Source organism: Salmo trutta, chromosome 40 (assembly GCF_901001165.1).
Source record: "Salmo trutta chromosome 40, fSalTru1.1, whole genome shotgun sequence".
NCBI classification, from domain to species: Eukaryota; Metazoa; Chordata; class Actinopteri; order Salmoniformes; family Salmonidae; genus Salmo; species Salmo trutta.
In genome coordinates, this window is record NC_042996.1 from 11,290,044 (window position 1) to 11,308,767 (window position 18,724).

The 18,724-nt window shown below is 42.5% G+C and overlaps 2 long non-coding RNA genes across 2 annotated transcripts; one reads left to right on the plus strand and one right to left on the minus strand.

Moving 5' to 3' along the window:
• Positions 1-10,082: 10,082 nt before the first annotated feature.
• LOC115180567 (uncharacterized) lies at positions 10,083-18,580 on the minus strand. Its single transcript, XR_003873113.1, has 2 exons — positions 18,543-18,580; positions 10,083-10,241 (listed from the first exon to the last, which is right to left on the minus strand). It is a non-coding gene; the product is annotated as an uncharacterized LOC115180567 (long non-coding RNA).
• On the plus strand, positions 14,012-15,577 carry LOC115180563 (uncharacterized). Its single transcript, XR_003873107.1, has 2 exons — positions 14,012-14,162; positions 15,063-15,577. It is a non-coding gene; the product is annotated as an uncharacterized LOC115180563 (long non-coding RNA).
• Positions 18,581-18,724: the final 144 nt, after the last annotated feature.

Genomic DNA, 18,724 nt, shown 5'->3' on the forward strand with positions numbered 1-18,724 from the left:
TTCTGGCCCCTCTTTGGACACAGTGTTCACTAACCTCCAGACGAGCTTCAATGCCGTACAACTCTCCTTCCGTGGCCTCCAACTGCTCTTAAATGCAAGTAAAACTAAATGCACGCTATTCAATCGATCGCTGCCCGCACCTGCTCGCCCGTCAAGCATCACTACTCTGGACGGCTCTGACTTAGAATACGTGGACAATTACAAATACCTGGGTGTCTGGTTAAACTGTAAACTCTCCTTCCAGACTCACATTAAGCATCTCCAATCCAAAATTAAATCTAGAATCGGCTTCCTATATCGCAACAAAGCAACCTTCTGTCACGTCCTGACCAGTAAAGGGGTTATTTGTTATATTAGTTTGGTCAGGACGTGGCAGGGGGTATTTGTTTAGAGTGTTTCGGGGTTTGTTGGGCTATGTGTTTTGTAAAGGGGTGTTTGTTTAGAGAGTTCCGGGGTTTTGGTTAATGTTTTATGTTAGTATATTTCTATGTTCTAGTCTAGTCTTTCTAGTTCTATGTTTAGTTTATTGATTTGGCCATCAATTGGAGGCAGCTGTTCCTCGTTGCCTCTGATTGAAGGTCCTATGTATATAGGGGTGTTTTGGTAATGGGAATTGTGGGTAGTTGTCTCCTTGTTTAGTGTCTGAGCACCTGACAGGACTGTTAGTGTCGTTTGTTGTGTTTGTATACGTGTTTTGTTTGTTTTTTCCTTCTTTTGAGTAATAAAGAAGATGAGTATACACTTTCCCGCTGCACCTTGGTCCAATCATTACGACACCCGTAACACCTTCACTCATGCTGCCAAACATACCCTAGTAAAACTGACCATCCTACCGATCCTCGACTTCGGTGATGTCATCTATAAAATAGCCTCTAACACTCTACTCAACAAACTGGATGCAGTCTATCACAGTGCCATCCGTTTTGTCACCAAAGCCCCATACACTACCCACTATTGCGACCTGTACGCTCTCGTTGGTTGGCCCTCGCTTCATACTCGTCGCCAAACCCACTGGCTACAGGTTATCTACAAGTCTCTGCTAGGTAAAGCCCCGCCTTATCTCAGCTCACTGGTCACCATAGCAGCACCCACTCATAGCACGCGCTCCAGCAGGTATATCTCACTGGTCACCCCCAAAGCCAATTCCTCCTTTGGTCGTCTTTCCTTCCAGTTCTCTGCTGCCAATGACTGGAACGAACTGCAAAAATCTCTGAAGCTGGAGACTCATATCTCCCTCACTATCTTTAAGTACTAGCTGTCAGAGCAGCTCACAGATCATTGCACCTGTACATAGACCATCTGTAAACAGTCCATCTATCTACCTACCTCATCCCCATACTGTATTTATTTATTTATCTTGCTCCTTTGCACCTCAGTATCTCTACTTGCACATTCATCTTCTGCACATCTACCATTCCAGTGTTTAATTGCTATATTGTAATTACTTCGCCACCATGGCCTATTTATTGCCTTAACTTACCTCATTTCCACTCACTGTATATACTTTTGTTTTCTTTTGTTCTACTGTATTATTGACTGTATGTTTTGTTTATTCCATGTGTAACTCTGTGTTGTTGTATGTGTCGAATTGCTACGCTCTTATCTTGGCTAGGTCGCAGTTGCAAATGAGAACTTGTTCTCAACTTGCCTACCTGGTTAAATAAAGGTGAAATAAATAAATAAAAATTAATTTGTCCTTTTTAATCAATGACCCATTTTCAACCACTTCCCTGTCGTTGGCTGGATGTACTTTGGGTGGGCGACCATTCTTGATACACACAGGAAACTGTTGAGCGTGAAAAATCCAGCAGCATTGCAGTTCTTGACCCACTCAAATTGGTGCGCTTGGCACCTATCACCATGCCCGTTCAAAGTCAATTAAATATTTTGTCTTTCCCATTCACCCTCTAAATGGCACACACACACAATCCATGTTTTAATTGTTTCAAGGCTTAAAAATCCTTATTAAACCTGTCTCTTCCCCTTCATCTACACTGATTGAAGTTGATTTAAGAAGTGACATCAATAAGGGATCATAGCTTTCCCCTGGATTCACCTGCTCAGTCTGTCATAGAACATCTGTAATGTTTTGTCCTCTCAGTGTAAATCCTCCATTCTGTGACTGTTTTCATTTTGAGGTATTGGTCTGTCAAATGATAAAATGAACCAATGATACTCTAGACTGTAGTCCTCAACACAATCACTGTGTCTAGTCCTTAACACTATCACTGGTCTAGTCCTGAACACCATCACTAGTCTAGTCCCTAACACTATGACTGGTTTAGTCCCTAACACTATCACTGGTCTAGTCCCTAACACTATCACTGGTCTAGTCCCTAACACTATGACTGGTTTAGTCCCTAACACTATCACTGGTCTAGTCCTCAACACCATCACTGGTCTAGTCCTGAACACTATCACTGGTCTAGTCCTCAACACTATCACTGGTCTAGTCCTCAAAACTATTATTGGTCTAGTCCTCAACACTATCACTGGTCTAGTCCTCAACACTATCATTGGTCTAGTCCTCAACACTATCATTGGTCTAGTCCTCAACACTATTGCTGGTCTAGTCCTGAACACTATCACTGGTATAGTCCTCAACACTATCACTGGTCTAGTCCTCAACACTATCATTATTCTAGTCCTCAACACTATCACTGGTCTAGTCCTGAATACTATCACGGGTCTAGTCCTCAACACTATCATTGGTCTAGTCCTCAACACTATTGCTGGTCTAGTCCTGAACACTATCACTGGTCAAGTCCTGAACACTATCACTGGTCTAGTCCTCAACACTATCATTGGTCTAGTCCTCAACACTATCACTGGTCTAGTCCCTAACACTATCACTGTTTATAGTCCTCAACACTTTCACTGGTCTAGTCCTCAACACTGTCACTGGTCTAGTCCCTAACACTATCACTGGTCTAGTTCCTAACACTATCACTGGTCTAGTCCTCAACACTATCACTGGTCTAGTCCTGAACACTATCACTGGTCTAGTCCTGAACACTATCACTGGTCAAGTCCTGAACACTATCACTGGTCTAGTCCTCAACACTATCATTGGTCTAGTCCTCAACACTATCACTGGTCTAGTCCCTAACACTATCACTGTTTATAGTCCTCAACACTATCACTGGTCTAGTCCTGAACACTATCACTGGCTTAGTCCTCAACACTATCACTGGTGTTGTATTCAACACTATTACATTTACATTTAAGTCATTTAGCAGACGCTCTTATCCAGAGCGACTTACAAATTGGTGCATTCACCTTATGATATCCAGTGGAACAACCACTTTACAATAGTGCATCTAAATCTTTTAGGGGGGGGGGGTAGAAGGATTACTTTATCCTATCCCAGGTATTCCTTAAAGAGGTGGGGTTTCAGGTGTCTCCGAAAGGTGGTGATTGACTCCGCTGTCCTGGCGTCGTGAGGGAGCTTGTTCCACCATTGGGGTGCCAGAGCAGCGAACAGTTTTGACTGGGCTGAGCGGGAACTGTGCTTCCTCAGAGGTGGATGAACACAGTGCCCTTGTTTGGGTGGAGGGCCTGATCAGAGCCTGAAGGTACGGAGGTGCCGTTCCCCTCACAGCTCCGTAGGCAAGCACCATGGTCTTGTAGCGGATGCGAGCTTCAACTGGAAGCCAGTGGAGAGAGCGGAGGAGCGGGGTGACGTGAGAGAACTTGGGAAGGTTGAACACCAGACAGGCTGTGGTGTTCTGGATGAGTTGTAGGGGTTTAATGGTACAGGCAGGGAGCCCAGCCAACAGCGAGTTGCAGTAATCCAGACGGGAGATGACAAGTGCCTGGATTAGGACCTGCGCCGCTTCCTGTGTGAGGCAGGGTCGTACTCTGCAAATGTTGTAGAGCATGAACCTACAGGATCGGGTCACTGCCTTGATGTTAGTGGAGAACGACAGGGTGTTGTCCAGGGTCACGCCAAGGTTCTTAGCACTCTGGGAGGACGACACAATGGAGTTGTCAACCGTGATGGCGAGATCATGGAACGGGCAGTCCTTCCCCGGGAGGAAGAGCAGCTCCGTCTTGCCGAGGTTCAGCTTGAGGTGGTGATCCGTCATCCACACTGATATGTCTGCCAGACATGCAGAAATGCGATTCGCCACCTGGTTATCAGAAGGGGGAAAGGAGAAGATGAATTGTGTGTCGTCTGCGTAGCAATGATAGGAGAGACCATGTGAGGATATGACAGAGCCAAGTGACTTGGTGTATAGCGAGAATAGGAGAGGGCCTAGAACAGAGCACTGGGGGACACCAGTGGTGAGAGCACGTGGTGCAGAGACAGATTCTCGCCACGCCACCTGGTAGGAGCGACCTGTCAGGTAGGACGCAATCCAAGCGTGGGCCGCGCCGGAGATGCCCAACTCGGAGAGGGTGGAGAGGAGGATCTGATGGTTCACAGTATCAAAGGCAGCAGATAGGTCTAGAAGGATGAGAGCAGAGGAGAGAGAGTTAGCTTTAGCAGTGCGGAGAGCCTCCGTGACACAGAGAAGAGCAGTCTCAGTTGAATGACCAGTCTTGAAACCTGACTGATTTGGATGAAGGAGGTCATTCTGAGAGAGATGGCAGGAGAGCTGGCCAAGGACGGCACGTTCAAGAGTTTTGGAGAGAAAAGAAAGAAGGGATACTGGTCTGTAGTTGTTGACATCGGAGGGATCGAGTGTAGGTTTTTTCAGAAGGGGTGCAACTCTCGCTCTCTTGAAGACGGAAGGGACGTAGCCAGCAGTCAAGGATGAGTTGATGAGCAAGGTGAAGTAAGGGAGAAGGTCTCCGGAAATGGTCTGGAGAAGAGAGGAGGGGATAGGGTCAAGAGGGCAGGTTGTTGCGCGGCCGGCCGTCACAAGACGCGAGATTTCATCTGGAGAGAGGGGAGAAAGAGGTCAAAGCACAGGGTAGGGCAGTGTGAGCAGGACCAGCGGTGTCGTTTGACTTAGCAAACAAGGATCGGATGTCGTCGACCTTCTTTTCAAAATGGTTGACGAAGTCATCCGCAGAGAGGGAGGAGGGGGGGGAGGATTCAGGAGGGAGGAGAAGGTGGCAAAGAGCTTCCTAGGGTTAGAGGCAGATGCTTGGAATTTAGAGTGGTAGAAAGTGGCTTTAGCAGCAGAGACAGAAGAGGAAAATGTAGAGAGGAGGGAGTGAAAGGATGCCAGGTCCGCAGGGAGGCGAGTTTTCCTCCATTTCCGCTCGGCTGCCCGGAGCCCTGTTCTGTGAGCTCGCAATGAGTCGTCGAGCCACGGAGCAGGAGGGGAGGACCGAGCCGGCCTGGAGGATAGGGGACATAGAGAGTCAAAGGATGCAGAAAGGGAGGAGAGGAGGGTTGAGGAGGCAGAATCAGGAGATAGGTTAGAGAAGGTTTGAGCGGAGGGAAGAGATGATAGGATGGAAGAGGAGAGAGTAGCGGGAGAGAGAGAGCGAAGGTTGCGACGGCGCAATACCATCCGAGTAGGGGCAGAGTGAGAAGTGTTTGATGAGAGCGAGAGGGAAAAGGATACAAGGTAGTGGTCGGAGACTTGGAGGGGAGTTGCAATGAGATTAGTGGAAGAACAGCATCTAGTATAGATGAGGTCTAGTCCTCAACACCATTACTGGTCTAGTCCTGAACACTACCACTGGTCTAGTCCTCGACACCATCACTGGACTGTACCTGTACCTGACCATCCAACCAATCCTCGACTTCGGCGATGTCATTTACAAAATAGCCTCCAACACTCTACTCAACAAATTGGATGTAGTCTATCACAGTGCCATCCGTTTTGTCACCAAAGCCCCATATACTACCCACCACTGTGACCTGTATGCTCTCGTTGGCTGGCCCTCGCTTCATACTCGTCACCAAACCCACTGGCTCCAAGTCATCTACATGTCTCTGCTAGGTAAAGCCCCGCCTTATCTCAGCTCACTGGTCACCATAGCAACACCCACCCGTAGCACGCGCTCCAGCAGGTATATTTCACTGGTCATCCCCAAAGCCAACACCCCCTATTGCCGCCTTTCCTTCCAGTTCTCTGCTGCCAATGACTGGAATGAATTGCAAAAATCCCTGACTAACTTTAAGCATCAGCTGTCAGAGCAGCTTACCGATCACTGCATCTGTACACAGCCCATTTGTAAATAGCCCACCCAACTACCTCATCCCCATATTGTTATTTATTGTTTTGCTCTTTTGCACCCCAGTATCTCTACTTGCACATCATCATCTGCACATCTATCACTCCAGTGTTAATGCTAAATTGTAATTATTTTCGCCACTATGGCCGATTTATTGCCTTACCTCCCTAATTTTACTACATCTGCACAAACTCTACGTAGATTTTTCTATTGTGTTATTGACTGTATGTTTGTTTATCCCATGTGTAACTCTGTGTTGTTGTTTTTGTCGCACTGCTTTGCTTTATATTGGCCAGGTCGCAGTTGTGAAAAAGAATTTGACGTTGGAAAACGTGTGATTGGAAAGATACTTTCCAACCATTTTCAAAGTTGACCTCTACTGACCTCTACTGATCAGTGTTCCATGTCACTGTCTTCCCCTCAGCACCTGCAGTAGGTCCCAGCTGTAGCAGTAGAGTGACTGCGCAGTCTGACTGAGGGAGGCTTTTTTACGGCTCTGTATCACTGTGTGAACACCCAGGCACTTAAGTAGTGTGCACTCTGACGGTAGTAATCTCCTGCATCTTCAGCCTGGACTACACTGATGGTCAGAGTGAAGTCACTCCCAGATCCACTGCCACTGATTCTAGATGGTATCCCAGAGTTACGGGTACTAATGAAATATGTAAGGAGCCTAGGAGTGTCTCCAAGTTTCTGTTGATACCAGGCCAACCTCTGTCTATGTCCGTAAATGTTTACAGCACTGCTGGTCTTACAGCTGAGACTGACTGAGTAACCCACCGAAAAAGTTTTCACTGCAGGAGACTGAGTCACAGTGATCTGTCCTCTGGATTCTGAAACAGGGATGTATAGTAGTAAGCATTCAATTGTTAATTAATTTGTCCAGTACTGTATAAAATAATAACTTTATATTCTATGGGTAATTTTCTGTAAATGGTATTACCTTGAAAGCAGAGGGCAAGTGTCCAGATAAAGATGGTGACAAAAATCATGGTTGTTGTGGGTTCTGTTGTCATGAAGGATATCTCTCAGTCATGAAGTGTTCAACTCACAATGTCCTCTCTATGCAAACATACCTTCATGATCCCAGAGGGACACTGGCTGCGTCTACACAGACAGGCCAATTCTGATCTTTTTCTCACTCATTTGTCTTTTGACCAATCAGATCAGATCTTTTGACATCAGCGCTGATTTAATTGGTCAGAGTGAAAAAAATATCTCAATTTGGCTGCGCAGACCAGTTGGCTAGAGTGTTTACGGACATATTCAATCACTCCCTATCCCAGTCTGCTGTCCCCACTTGCTTGAAGATGTCCGCCATTGTTCCTGTACCCAAGAAAGCAAAGGTAAATAAACTAAATGACTATCGCCCCGAAGCACTCCTGTCATCATGAAGTGTTTTGAGAGGCTAGTTAAGGATCATATCACCTCCACCTTACCTGATACTCTAGACCCACTTCAATTTGCTTACAGCCCCAATAAATCCACAGACGATGCAATCACCATCGCACTGCACACTGCCCTATCCCATCTGGACAAGAGGAATACCTATGTAAGAATGCTGTTAATTGACTATAGCTCAGCCTTCAACACCATAGTACCCTCCAAGCTCATCATTAAACTCGGGGCCCTGGGTCTGAACCCCGACCTGTGCAACTGGATCCTGGACTTCCTGACGGGCCGCCCCCAGGTGGAGAAGGTATTGAACAACACCTCCACCACGCTGATCCTCAACACAGGGGACCCACAAGGCCCAGCAAGGAAGAAACCACTGCTCCAAAATCGCCATAAAAAAAGCCAGACTACGGTTTGCAACTGCACATGGGGACAAAGATCGTACTTTTTGGAGAAATGTCCTCTGGTCTGATGAAACAAAAATAGAACTGTTTGGCTATAATGACCATCGTTATTTTGGGGGGAAAAAGGGGGAGGCTTGCAAGCCGAAGAACACCATCCCAACCGTGAAGCATGGGGGTGGCAGCATCATGTTGTGGGGGTGCTTTGCTGCAGGAGGGACTGGTGCACTTCACAAAATAGATGGCATCATGAGGCAGGAAAATTACGTGGATATATTGAAGCAACATCTCAAGACATAAGTCAGGAAGTTAAGGCTTGGTCGCAAATGGGTCTTCCAAATGGACAATGACCCCAAGCATACTTCCAAAGTTGTGGCAAAATGGCTTAAGGACAACAAAGTCAAGGTATTGGAGTGGCCATCACGAACGCCTGACCTCAATCCTATAGAAAATTTGTGGGCAGAACTGAAAAAGAGTGTGCGAGCAAGGAGGATTACAAACCTGACTCAGTTACGCCAGCTCTGTCAGGAGGAATGGACCAAAATCCACCCAACTTATTGTGGGAAGCTTGTGGAAGGCTACCCCGAAACGTTTGACCCAAGTTAAACAATTGAAAGGAAATGCTACCAAATGCTAATTCAGTGTATGTAAACTTATGACCCACTGGGAATGTGATGAAAGAAATAAAAGCTGAAATAAATCATTCTCTCTATTATTATTCTGAAATTTCACATTCTTAAAATAAAGTGGGGAAAGTGACCTAACACAGGGAATTTTTACTAGGATTAAATGTCAGGAATTGTGAAAAACTGAGTTTAAATGTATTTGGCTAAGGTGTATGTAAACTTCCGACTTCAACTGTATATATATGCTCCCTCTGCTGTATATATATATATATATATATATATATATATATATATATATATATATATATATATATACAGTACCAGTCAGAAGTTTGGACACACCTACTGATTCCAGGGTTTTGCTTTATTTTTTACTATTTTTAACTTTTTAACTTTTTTAATAGTGAAGACATCAAAACTATGAAATAACACATATGGAATCATCTAGTAAACAAAATAGTGTTTGTCACACCAGCCTTCATTTTGGCTCCCCCTCCTGTCCAGTTCAGGCTTTCGGCGAAGCCGACCTGCTGCTTGCAAACGCCCTTCACTCATCAACCCCAGACTTGTCTCGTCATCATTACACACACCTGGTTCCAATCCTCACTCCATCACTGTATATATACTCCCTCTGTCATTTGTCTTTGTCGGTCATTGTAAATGTTGCCTGTTTTCCTGAGAGGAATCTCTCCTACCATTTCCTGAGTACTTTATTATTTGGCACTTTTGGTTTAGTCCAGTTTTTATATACGGTGCTTTAATAAATTCAGTAGTCCTAAACCTGTGACTGCCTCCTGCCTACTCCTCTCTACACTTGTGACAGGGTCTCAGTTATGTTTGTATCAAACCTCTTGGATTCAAAAAATACAATAAATTTGAGTATTCTGATCAGATATGTTCCTAAAATAATATCTGTATGACAAAGTAATGTTTAAGTTAAACACGTCATACCTGTATGTTTTCTGCTTGTATACTTTATTCTTGTAATCTGATTTTCATTAAGTTACTGTTTTCTTCACATCTTTTAGCAATATAACTTTTATATTCATATACAGTTTTAGAAGTCATTTCCAAAGTGCTTTATTTTGATGTAGTTGATGTGTTGTTTCTCCTTGGTAACAGTTCCCCCCACCCTGACCATCCTGCCCCCCTCTAGTTGGATGTAATAAATGTATCACCAGTCACTTTAAACAATGCCACTTTATATAATGTTAACATACCCTACATTACTCATCTCATATGTATATACTGTACTCTATACCATCTACTGCATCTTGCCTATGCCGCACGGCAATCGTCATCCATATAATTATATGTACATATTCTTATTCATTCCTTTACACTTGTATGTATAAGGTAGTTGTTGTGAAATGTATAGTTTACTTGTTAGATATTACTGCACGGTCGGATCTAGAAGCACAAGCATTTTGCTACACTCGCATAAAAATCTGCTAACCATGTGTATGTGACCAATAAAATTTGATTTGATTTCTTTTCAGATTGGTTGATGGTTTTCCTTGAGTTACTCAACAGAGTCAACATGTAGTTAATGATCAGGAGAAACATTTAGTGATCAGTTATGATCTAAGGTCTTCTAGACATAGCTCTAGTTTGACTCTATAGTTGTTCAGCTCTACTACACACTGTGTCATTGTACTGGATCATCTCCTCCCCTCAGCACCTGCATTAGGTCCAGTATGGGAATTCTGCCCTATGTGCACATAAGAGACTACATGAAACTTTTTGATCAGCGGTTAGTTCGTTTAATAATAATTGCAACCTGGAGTATACACTTACAGTAATTTGCAAGCAAGACATTCAGTTCTAAAGACGGTGTTTTCCCTTTTTATCCCCTACTGAGGATCACCCCGCCCAGGGTGATGTTCCATAACTTTAATACCATATAAGCTCATAATTATCAGTTGCTAATACAAAGTTGTCTCTGTTAGGCGGAGTTCAGCTTATGTTGTCATTGTCAGTTAGTTTCCCAATCCTTCTTATTGCTATCATGTGCTAGCAGAAGTAAGACTGGAACATAGCATCAACAGGAACTGGCTTATTTCTCTTTATCCATCTGTTACCAACAGTATAGTTCAACACACAGGCATATGAATTGCACAATTGACCTCTTAATGCACGTGTAATGTGTTTAACACTGATCCTTAATCGCAAGCTAAAGCAAAACATCAAGCATTGTACTTTTGTAATTACAGGTGTTCCTAAGTAACAGTTTATGCATACTATGTATTTTCCATGCACAAGCGTCTTCCTGTAATGTACATATATGATACAATTCCTTACACTCCCCCCTTTGGAGGTACAACCTCCAATACCATTGATTACACCTTTAGTTATTATGGCTCGCATGGGAATGTGGAACAAATACAACAATCATTCTTTTGGCACATAGCACACAAGCTTCATTACAACACACAGGCCAACGTCACACTAGCACAATAATAAGGCTCATCATGGTGCAAATGACCATCGACTCACGTCTTCCCTTTGAACACCATCTGCAGTTGCAACTCTTAGGACAACGTTTACAAACCAAAATGGGCCGTCAGATCAATTTGGGCCCTCTGCTCAGGGTTTGGATCAATATTATGAAAATGTAATTTGGTAATGGATATAGGTGAAATAGATTAGGATCAGTTTCACTCTCAGGATCAGAGTTCACCCTCTCCATTCACCAGGGAATGCTGAGAATAGTGTCAACATCTTTATTACACAACTTCTTTCCCATGTCACAATTAGCATAACAATCAAAACAACCCATGGTACTTGAATTGCTTCATTCATATAGTTATTAACATACTAAGAACTTACTCAAATCAATTGGTCAGTTTTCAAAAAACCATTCCGTTTCCAAATCATAATAAAAATCCAATTAATTATCCAACCCAAAATTAGAATGACAATGCTTCAGTGATTTGGTCCTAATACTCAAAGTTAAAACCCTCAACTTAGTGTACATCAACACTGGCAGAATGTACATTTATATCAACATATGATATTAACTTTCTCATCACGATTATAACTACAGATCAGTATCTTAATGGATTCTTAATCTAATTTGCTATGAAGATGGTGATAAAAGTCATGGTTGTTGTGGGTTCTGTTGTCATGAAGGACAGCTCTCAGTCATGAAGTGTTAAACTCACAGGGCTATAAACACTCCCAGACCACTGAAGCATGTGCTGTCAATGCAAACTGTCATATGAATATGGTCTTACTGGAATTACCCACATTCACAACTGTTTGCTATATAACTATATACAGATTATAAAGATTCAGACTATTTTATCATGATTTAAATACCTTATACTGGTAATCAGTGATCTAAGACGAAAACGTAATAGTCTAAGTGTGTCAGTGGAGTATACTCATAACCCATGATTATCAGTCCCATATTAAATTATACTAGAACTTCAGTACTATCAGTCCCTATTGTATTATACTAGTACTTCAGTACTATCAGTCCTTACTGTATTATACTAGAACTTCAGTACTATCAGTCCCTATTGTATTATACTAGTACTTCAGTACTATCAGTCCCTATTGTATTATACTAGTACTTCAGTACTATCAGTCCCTATTGTATTATACTAGTACTTCAGTACTATCAGTCCTTACTGTATTATACTAGAACTTCAGTACTATCAGTCCCTATTGTATTATACTAGTACTTCAGTACTATCAGTCCTTACTGTATTATACTAGTACTTCAGTACTATCAGTCCCTATTGTATTATACTAGTACTTCAGTACTATCAGTCCTTACTGTATTATACTAGTACTTCAGTACTATCAGTCCTTACTGTATTATACTAGTACTTCAGTACTATCAGTCACTACTGTATTATACTACCACTTCAGTACTATTAGTCCTTACTTTATTATACTAAACTCAGCAAAAAAAGAAATGTCCCTCACTGTCAACTGCATTTATTTTCAGAAAACTTAACATATGTAAATATTTGTATGAACATAACAAGATTTAACAACTGAGACATAAGCTGAACAAGTTCCACAGACATGTGACTAACAGAAATGGAACAATGTGTCCTTGAACAAAGGGGGAGGGGTCAAAATCAAAAGTAACAGTCAGTATCTGGTGTGGCCACCAGCTGCATTAAGTACTGCAGTGCATCTCCTCCTCATGGACTGCACCAGATTTGCCAGTTCTTGCTGTGAGATATTACCCCACTCTTCCACCAAGGCACCTGCAGGTTCCCAGACATTACTGGGGGGAATAGCCCTAGCCCTCACCCTCCGATCCAACAGGTCCCAGACGTGCTCAATGGGATTGAGATCCGGGCTCTTCGCTGGCCATGGCAGAACACTGACATTCCTGTCTTGCAGGACATCACGCACAGAAAGAGCAGTATGGCTGGTGGCATTGTCATGCTGGAGAGTCATGTCAGGACTAGCCTGCAGGTAGGGCACCACATGAGGGAGGAGGATGTCTTCCCTGTAACGCACAGCGAGTGAGATTGCCTGCAACGACAACAAGCTCAGTACGATGATGCTGTGACACACTGCCCCAGACCATGTCGGACCTTCCACCTCCAAACCGATCCCGCTCCAGAGTACAGGCCTCGCTGTAATGCTCATTCCTTCAACAATAAACGTGAATCCGACCATCACCCCTGATGAGAGAAAACCGCGACTCGTCAGTGAAGAGCGCTTTTTGCCAGTCCTGTCTGGTCCAGCGATGGTGGGTTTATTGCCCTGGCCACATCTGCAGTCCTCATGTCTCCTTGCAGCATGCCTAAGGCTCGTTCACGCAGATGAGCAGGGACCCTGGGCATCTTTCTTTTGGTGTTTTTCAGAGTCAGTAGAAAGGCCTCTTTAGTGTCCTAAGTTTTCATAACTGTGACCTTAATTGCCTACTGTCTGTAAGCTGTTAGTGTCTTAACGACCGTTCCACAGGTGCATGTTCATTAATTGTTTATGGTTCATTGAGCAAGCATGGGAAACAGTGTTAAAACCCATTACAATGAAGATCTGTGAAGTTATTTGGATTTTTACGAATTATCTTTAAAAGACAGGGTCCTGAAAAAGGGACGTTTCTTTTTTTGCTGAATTTAGTACTTCAGTACTATCAGTCCCTACTGTATTATACTAGTACTTCAGTACTATCAGTCCCTATTGTATTATACTAGTACTTCAGGATTATCAGTCCCTATTGTGTTATACTAGTACTTCAGTGCTATCAGTCCCTATTCTGCCCTACAAAAGCAAAACTCAGTAACAACGAATTTTGTCAAAAATCTTTGATCTTTTGGCCAAGTATATTATCTGACTAATGTGATATTTAGTTTCCAGACACGACAACAAGCCAGTTGATCAGAATATATCATGGGTCATCAGAAATTGCTGTCTGTCTATACAGAAAAAACAATGATGTGGTTATTGCATTTTACCTTTGTTGGCCAGTATTGTTTTATACTAGTACTTCAGTATTCAGGGTGGGACTGAGAGTGCTTTGTGCGTGAAGCTGCTCACTCTTGTGTGAAGGAGGTTTTTGTACGGCGACTTCACCAGCATGAATCACTGTGGTGGACTTTTGGAAGCGGCACAAAACTTGTACTGAAAAGTAAGTCTATTTTTGTATTCTATCATAAAACAACATGTTATCATGCTATTGAGCAACGTTATGAGATGTTATGATCTTCTCCAGAGGAAATACATTCAGGCTGTATCATTTTAGAGATCTCTATGGACACCTTGGTAGATTGGTAAATGGCAGAGTCACTGAAGTGAGAGAATTGTTACTTACCACCAAGATTATTTGGCAATAAAACCAAGTATTCTGATATGTGATTTAAAAAGAGCACATTTTGAAATACAGTATTGCATGTCAGCTAATTTTTCTGTTGAGATGTAGCATCTACTATTTCTATAACATAAGCAACACTTTGTATTTTTTTCATGGTTGACGTTGTTTAAAGGTTAACCTCATCTACAGTTTTGAATAGTATTTTGAGGTCATTGTGGCTTGTGTCTCAGAGTAGATTTGACAAAATTGATATGGAGATTTACACAGTGAATAGTAAATCTGATTATAAAATCTGAATATGTGATATCTGTTTACTGCATTTCCTTGTAGACTTAGGGGCAGTTTCCTGGACACATTCCTCCTAGTCCTGGATGAAACAGCAAGTGCAATGGATAATCTTAATTGAAAGTGTGTTTTAGCCTATGACAAGTGTTTTGTTGCTCTTAGTGGGTTAAACTGTAGAGCATGAATGTAACATACATTTAACTGACGGATTGTTTTGTCCCAAAATATTTTCAGCGTTTATTTTTGCCTTTATCTTCATAGATTAAGTGTTTTGTTGTTGTCAGCTGTTCTCAGTACTGTAGCTAGTTGTTTATCCTGTGTGTATTGACTCTCTCCTTTCCTCCCCTCCCCTCCCCTGTCCACTCCTCTCCTAATACATTCCATTATACAATAGTAGTAGTAGCTGACCCTCCTCTCTCATCTCTCCTCCAGCTGGTCCCTCTATCAGGCCCACAGTGTCTCTGCTCCCCCCGTCCTCTGAGCAGCTCTCTGGGGGCTCGGCCACACTGGCCTGCCTGATGAGTGGCTACTCCCCCCAGGGGGTGATGGTGAGCTGGGAGGTGGACGAGGCGGAGGTGAAGGACGGGGTCCTGACCACCACAGAAGAAGAGAAGGGTGGACGCTACAGCCGCAGCAGCACCCTGACCCTGAGCAAGGCACGCTGGGAAGAGGGAGAGGTGTACACCTGCAGGGTCGCTCATGATGACACCAGTGATTTGGCAACCTTCCGGAAAAGTCAATGTAATGTCTAGAGTCAGGAGAAGCCATTGTAAGGGGCTAGAGAGTCCCCACATGGTGCTAGTTCTGGAAACATTAGTATTTTAGAGCTGAATGTTACAGTATAATAGTGAATAATATCAGTAGAGCTGTGTGCTAAATTAACTATTTTGAGATTATGATGTACTTGCCCCTGATTTCAAATAAAGCTTATTTTGATTGAAAAATAACCACAATTAATCATCATTCCAGTGATCACTATCTCATAAATAGGCAGAACATTTCATACTAATTTAGATCAATCAAGTTCTATCATTTCAGCATTGTAGCATATAGCTACTCTCATGTTCTCAAACATAATTAAAAGGCATCTGATCCAACAAGAACTCTACAATCATTACTACAACTGAATGATCCTGTTATACTGTAGCTCCAATATCATGGAGAAAAATGTATGATATTTGATAATAAACCATAATATATATATTTATAACGGTTAATTCCTAATATGGTGACAGTACTGCTCTATTCTGAGAAAAGCAGAACCACCGAGCCCAGTCTATGCAAATCTCAGTTTCACTCCAACAGCTACCAGTTTAGCAGTTGAACAGTTTCACTGCATGAAGTACCCTGGACTGGGCTGGTTTTAACCTCTATGGTGGATTTGGGGAGGGAGATATGCCACCATATAATTCATGACACATAAAATGGATATTAAACTTTATGTAGATAGTGTATGTAGTGTACATGTGTCTCATGTTTGAACACAGCATCATATCTCATTCACAGATCTAACAGTCAGGAACCTGCTCATGAAAATAGTTAATATAAGGCTGTGAGATCAAATCCATTTAAATGTGGTTGTGAGCTCCATTTTTGGAATTGTTTTCGGGGCTGAAGTGATTGTAACGTTGAAGTAATGTTGAGGTCATAACATCTTTCGTTTTACTTCTTATTTTGCATTTGGACAGGTATTGTGTTTTCAAAACCTCAAATAACTTTTATATGATCTTTCAGGTCATAAAAAATATAACGAGTCACAACCCTGATGATGGAGAACATCTGATTTAAATGTCACTTTCTATCCTTATTCAAGGTTTCCTCGCTGATCAGTGTTCCATGCCACTGTCTCCTCCCCTCAGCACCTGCAGTAGGTCCCAGCTGTAGCAGTACAGTCACTGTGCAGTCTGACTGAGGGAGGTTTTTGTACGGCTCTGTATCACTGTGTGAACACATCACCACTGTGGTAACTCTGACAGTAGTAATCTCCTGCATCTTCAGCCTGGACTCCACTGATGGTCAGAGTGAAGTCACTCCCAGATCCACTGCCACTGAATCTAGATGGAGTCCCAGACTGAAGTGTTGTAGCACAGTAAATAAGGAGTTTAGGAGCTCCTCCAGGTTTCTGGTGATACCAGGCCATACAGGTGTACCAGAATACAGAACATGCATTTGATACAGTCGCACTGGTTTTACAGTTTATAATAACTGTCTGTCCTGGGAGAACAGTTTTCTCTGCAGGAGTCTGAGTCACAGTGACCTGTCCTCTGGATTCTGAAACAGATATGTTTATGTTTTTTTAACTGTGTTTGTTTTGTCTGAATTTTAAATCATGTCATTCTCTCAAGGAAGAGGCAATAGTTCGATGTAGTACTTCGATAAAAAAGTAAATTTAAGAGCACGATATTAGAAAATCTTACCCTGAATTAAGAGCATAAATATCCACACAAAGCACCTGATAAAAGTCATTGTTGAAGCGATGTTGTCATGAAGGACAGCTCTCAGTCATGAAGTGTTAAACTCACAGGGATATAAACACTCCCAGACCACTGAAACATGTGCTGTCTATGCAGTGCATCATCACTATGCAAATAATCTTTTGGCCTGCTCCCCATCCACCATTATTCAGTCAACCTAGACCACTAAGGATCCATCAGATTAGAACTGAGAGTCCATTACAATCTGAAGATCTTGCTCTCACAATTGTCACCTAATAATCCTAGAAGTCCATATGAATATTGAAAATAAATCACGTGCATAAATTCAATGCTATTATTGGTTTAAGTACCATAACATATGACCACTATCAATGTTGTTTAGCAAGACAATACCATAATGAATACTGGATAATGTCACTTCTGAACATACAGAATATCACTTTGTCTGTTGACTAGTGTTATGGTAATATGGTATGGTTGATTAGTGTTATGGTAATATGTTATGGTTGATTAGTGTTATGTAATATGGTATGGTTTATCGTGTTATGTAATATGGTATAGTTGATTAGTGTTATGGTAATATGGTATGGTTGATTAGTGTTATGGTAATATGGTATGGTTGATTAGTGTTATGTAATATGGTATGGTTTATCGTGTTATGGTAATATGGTCTGGTTGATTAGTGTTATGGTAATATGGTATGGTTCATTAGTGTTATGGTAATATGGTATGGTTGATTAGTGTTATGGTAATATGGTATGGTTCATTAGTGTTATGGTAATATGGTCTGGTAAAATATTGATATCTATGGAAAAGAGGAATACCAGTCAGTTTCCACCTCCCAGTGATCACTGAATCACATCCAGCCATGATTGGGAGTCCCATAGGGCAGCGCATAATTGGCCCAGCGTCGTCCGGGTTTGGCTGGAGTAGGCTGTCATTGTAAATAAGAATTTGTTCTTAACTGGCTTGCCTAGTTATAATTTTATTTTATTTTTTTATGGTAATGTGCCGCCCCCTGCAGGGAGAGTTGGGTTAGTGCAGGGAGCTGTGCGGACTGACTGCTGGACTACTGGACTGATACTGAGAGAAGAGGGGCTCCACTGTGCAGGACTGCTACTCTGTTCCTGACTGAGTTCAGCTCCCTCCCTCCTCTCCTGTGTCTCTGATCAGACACACTGGGACTCTGTAGACCATCATTACAGTACATGAAACCCAGCATCTCAACTTCTTAATAATACAATGTCAATGGGTCTGAAGTCATTTTAAAAAATGTCAAGGGGTATCAGGAAGACTGTTTTGGATGATACTGGATTTGAAGGATTGTGTCAAAGAACCCATGGGAAAATGTGTCAAAGAACCCATGGGATAGTGGCTGAATATGATCTAACAGCTTTGAGTTATCAGAAATAGATATTGTTGTTCAGCTCTACAACACACTGTGTCATTGTACTGGATCATCTCCTCCCCTCAGCACCTGCAGTAGGTCCCAGCTGTAGCAGTACAGTCACTGTGCAGTCTGACTGAAGGAGGTTTTTGTACGGCTCTGTATCACTGTGTGAACACTCCACCACTGTGGTAACTCTGACAGTAGTAATCTCCTGCATCTTCAGCCTGGACTCCACTGATGGTCAGAGTGAAGTCACTCCCAGATCCACT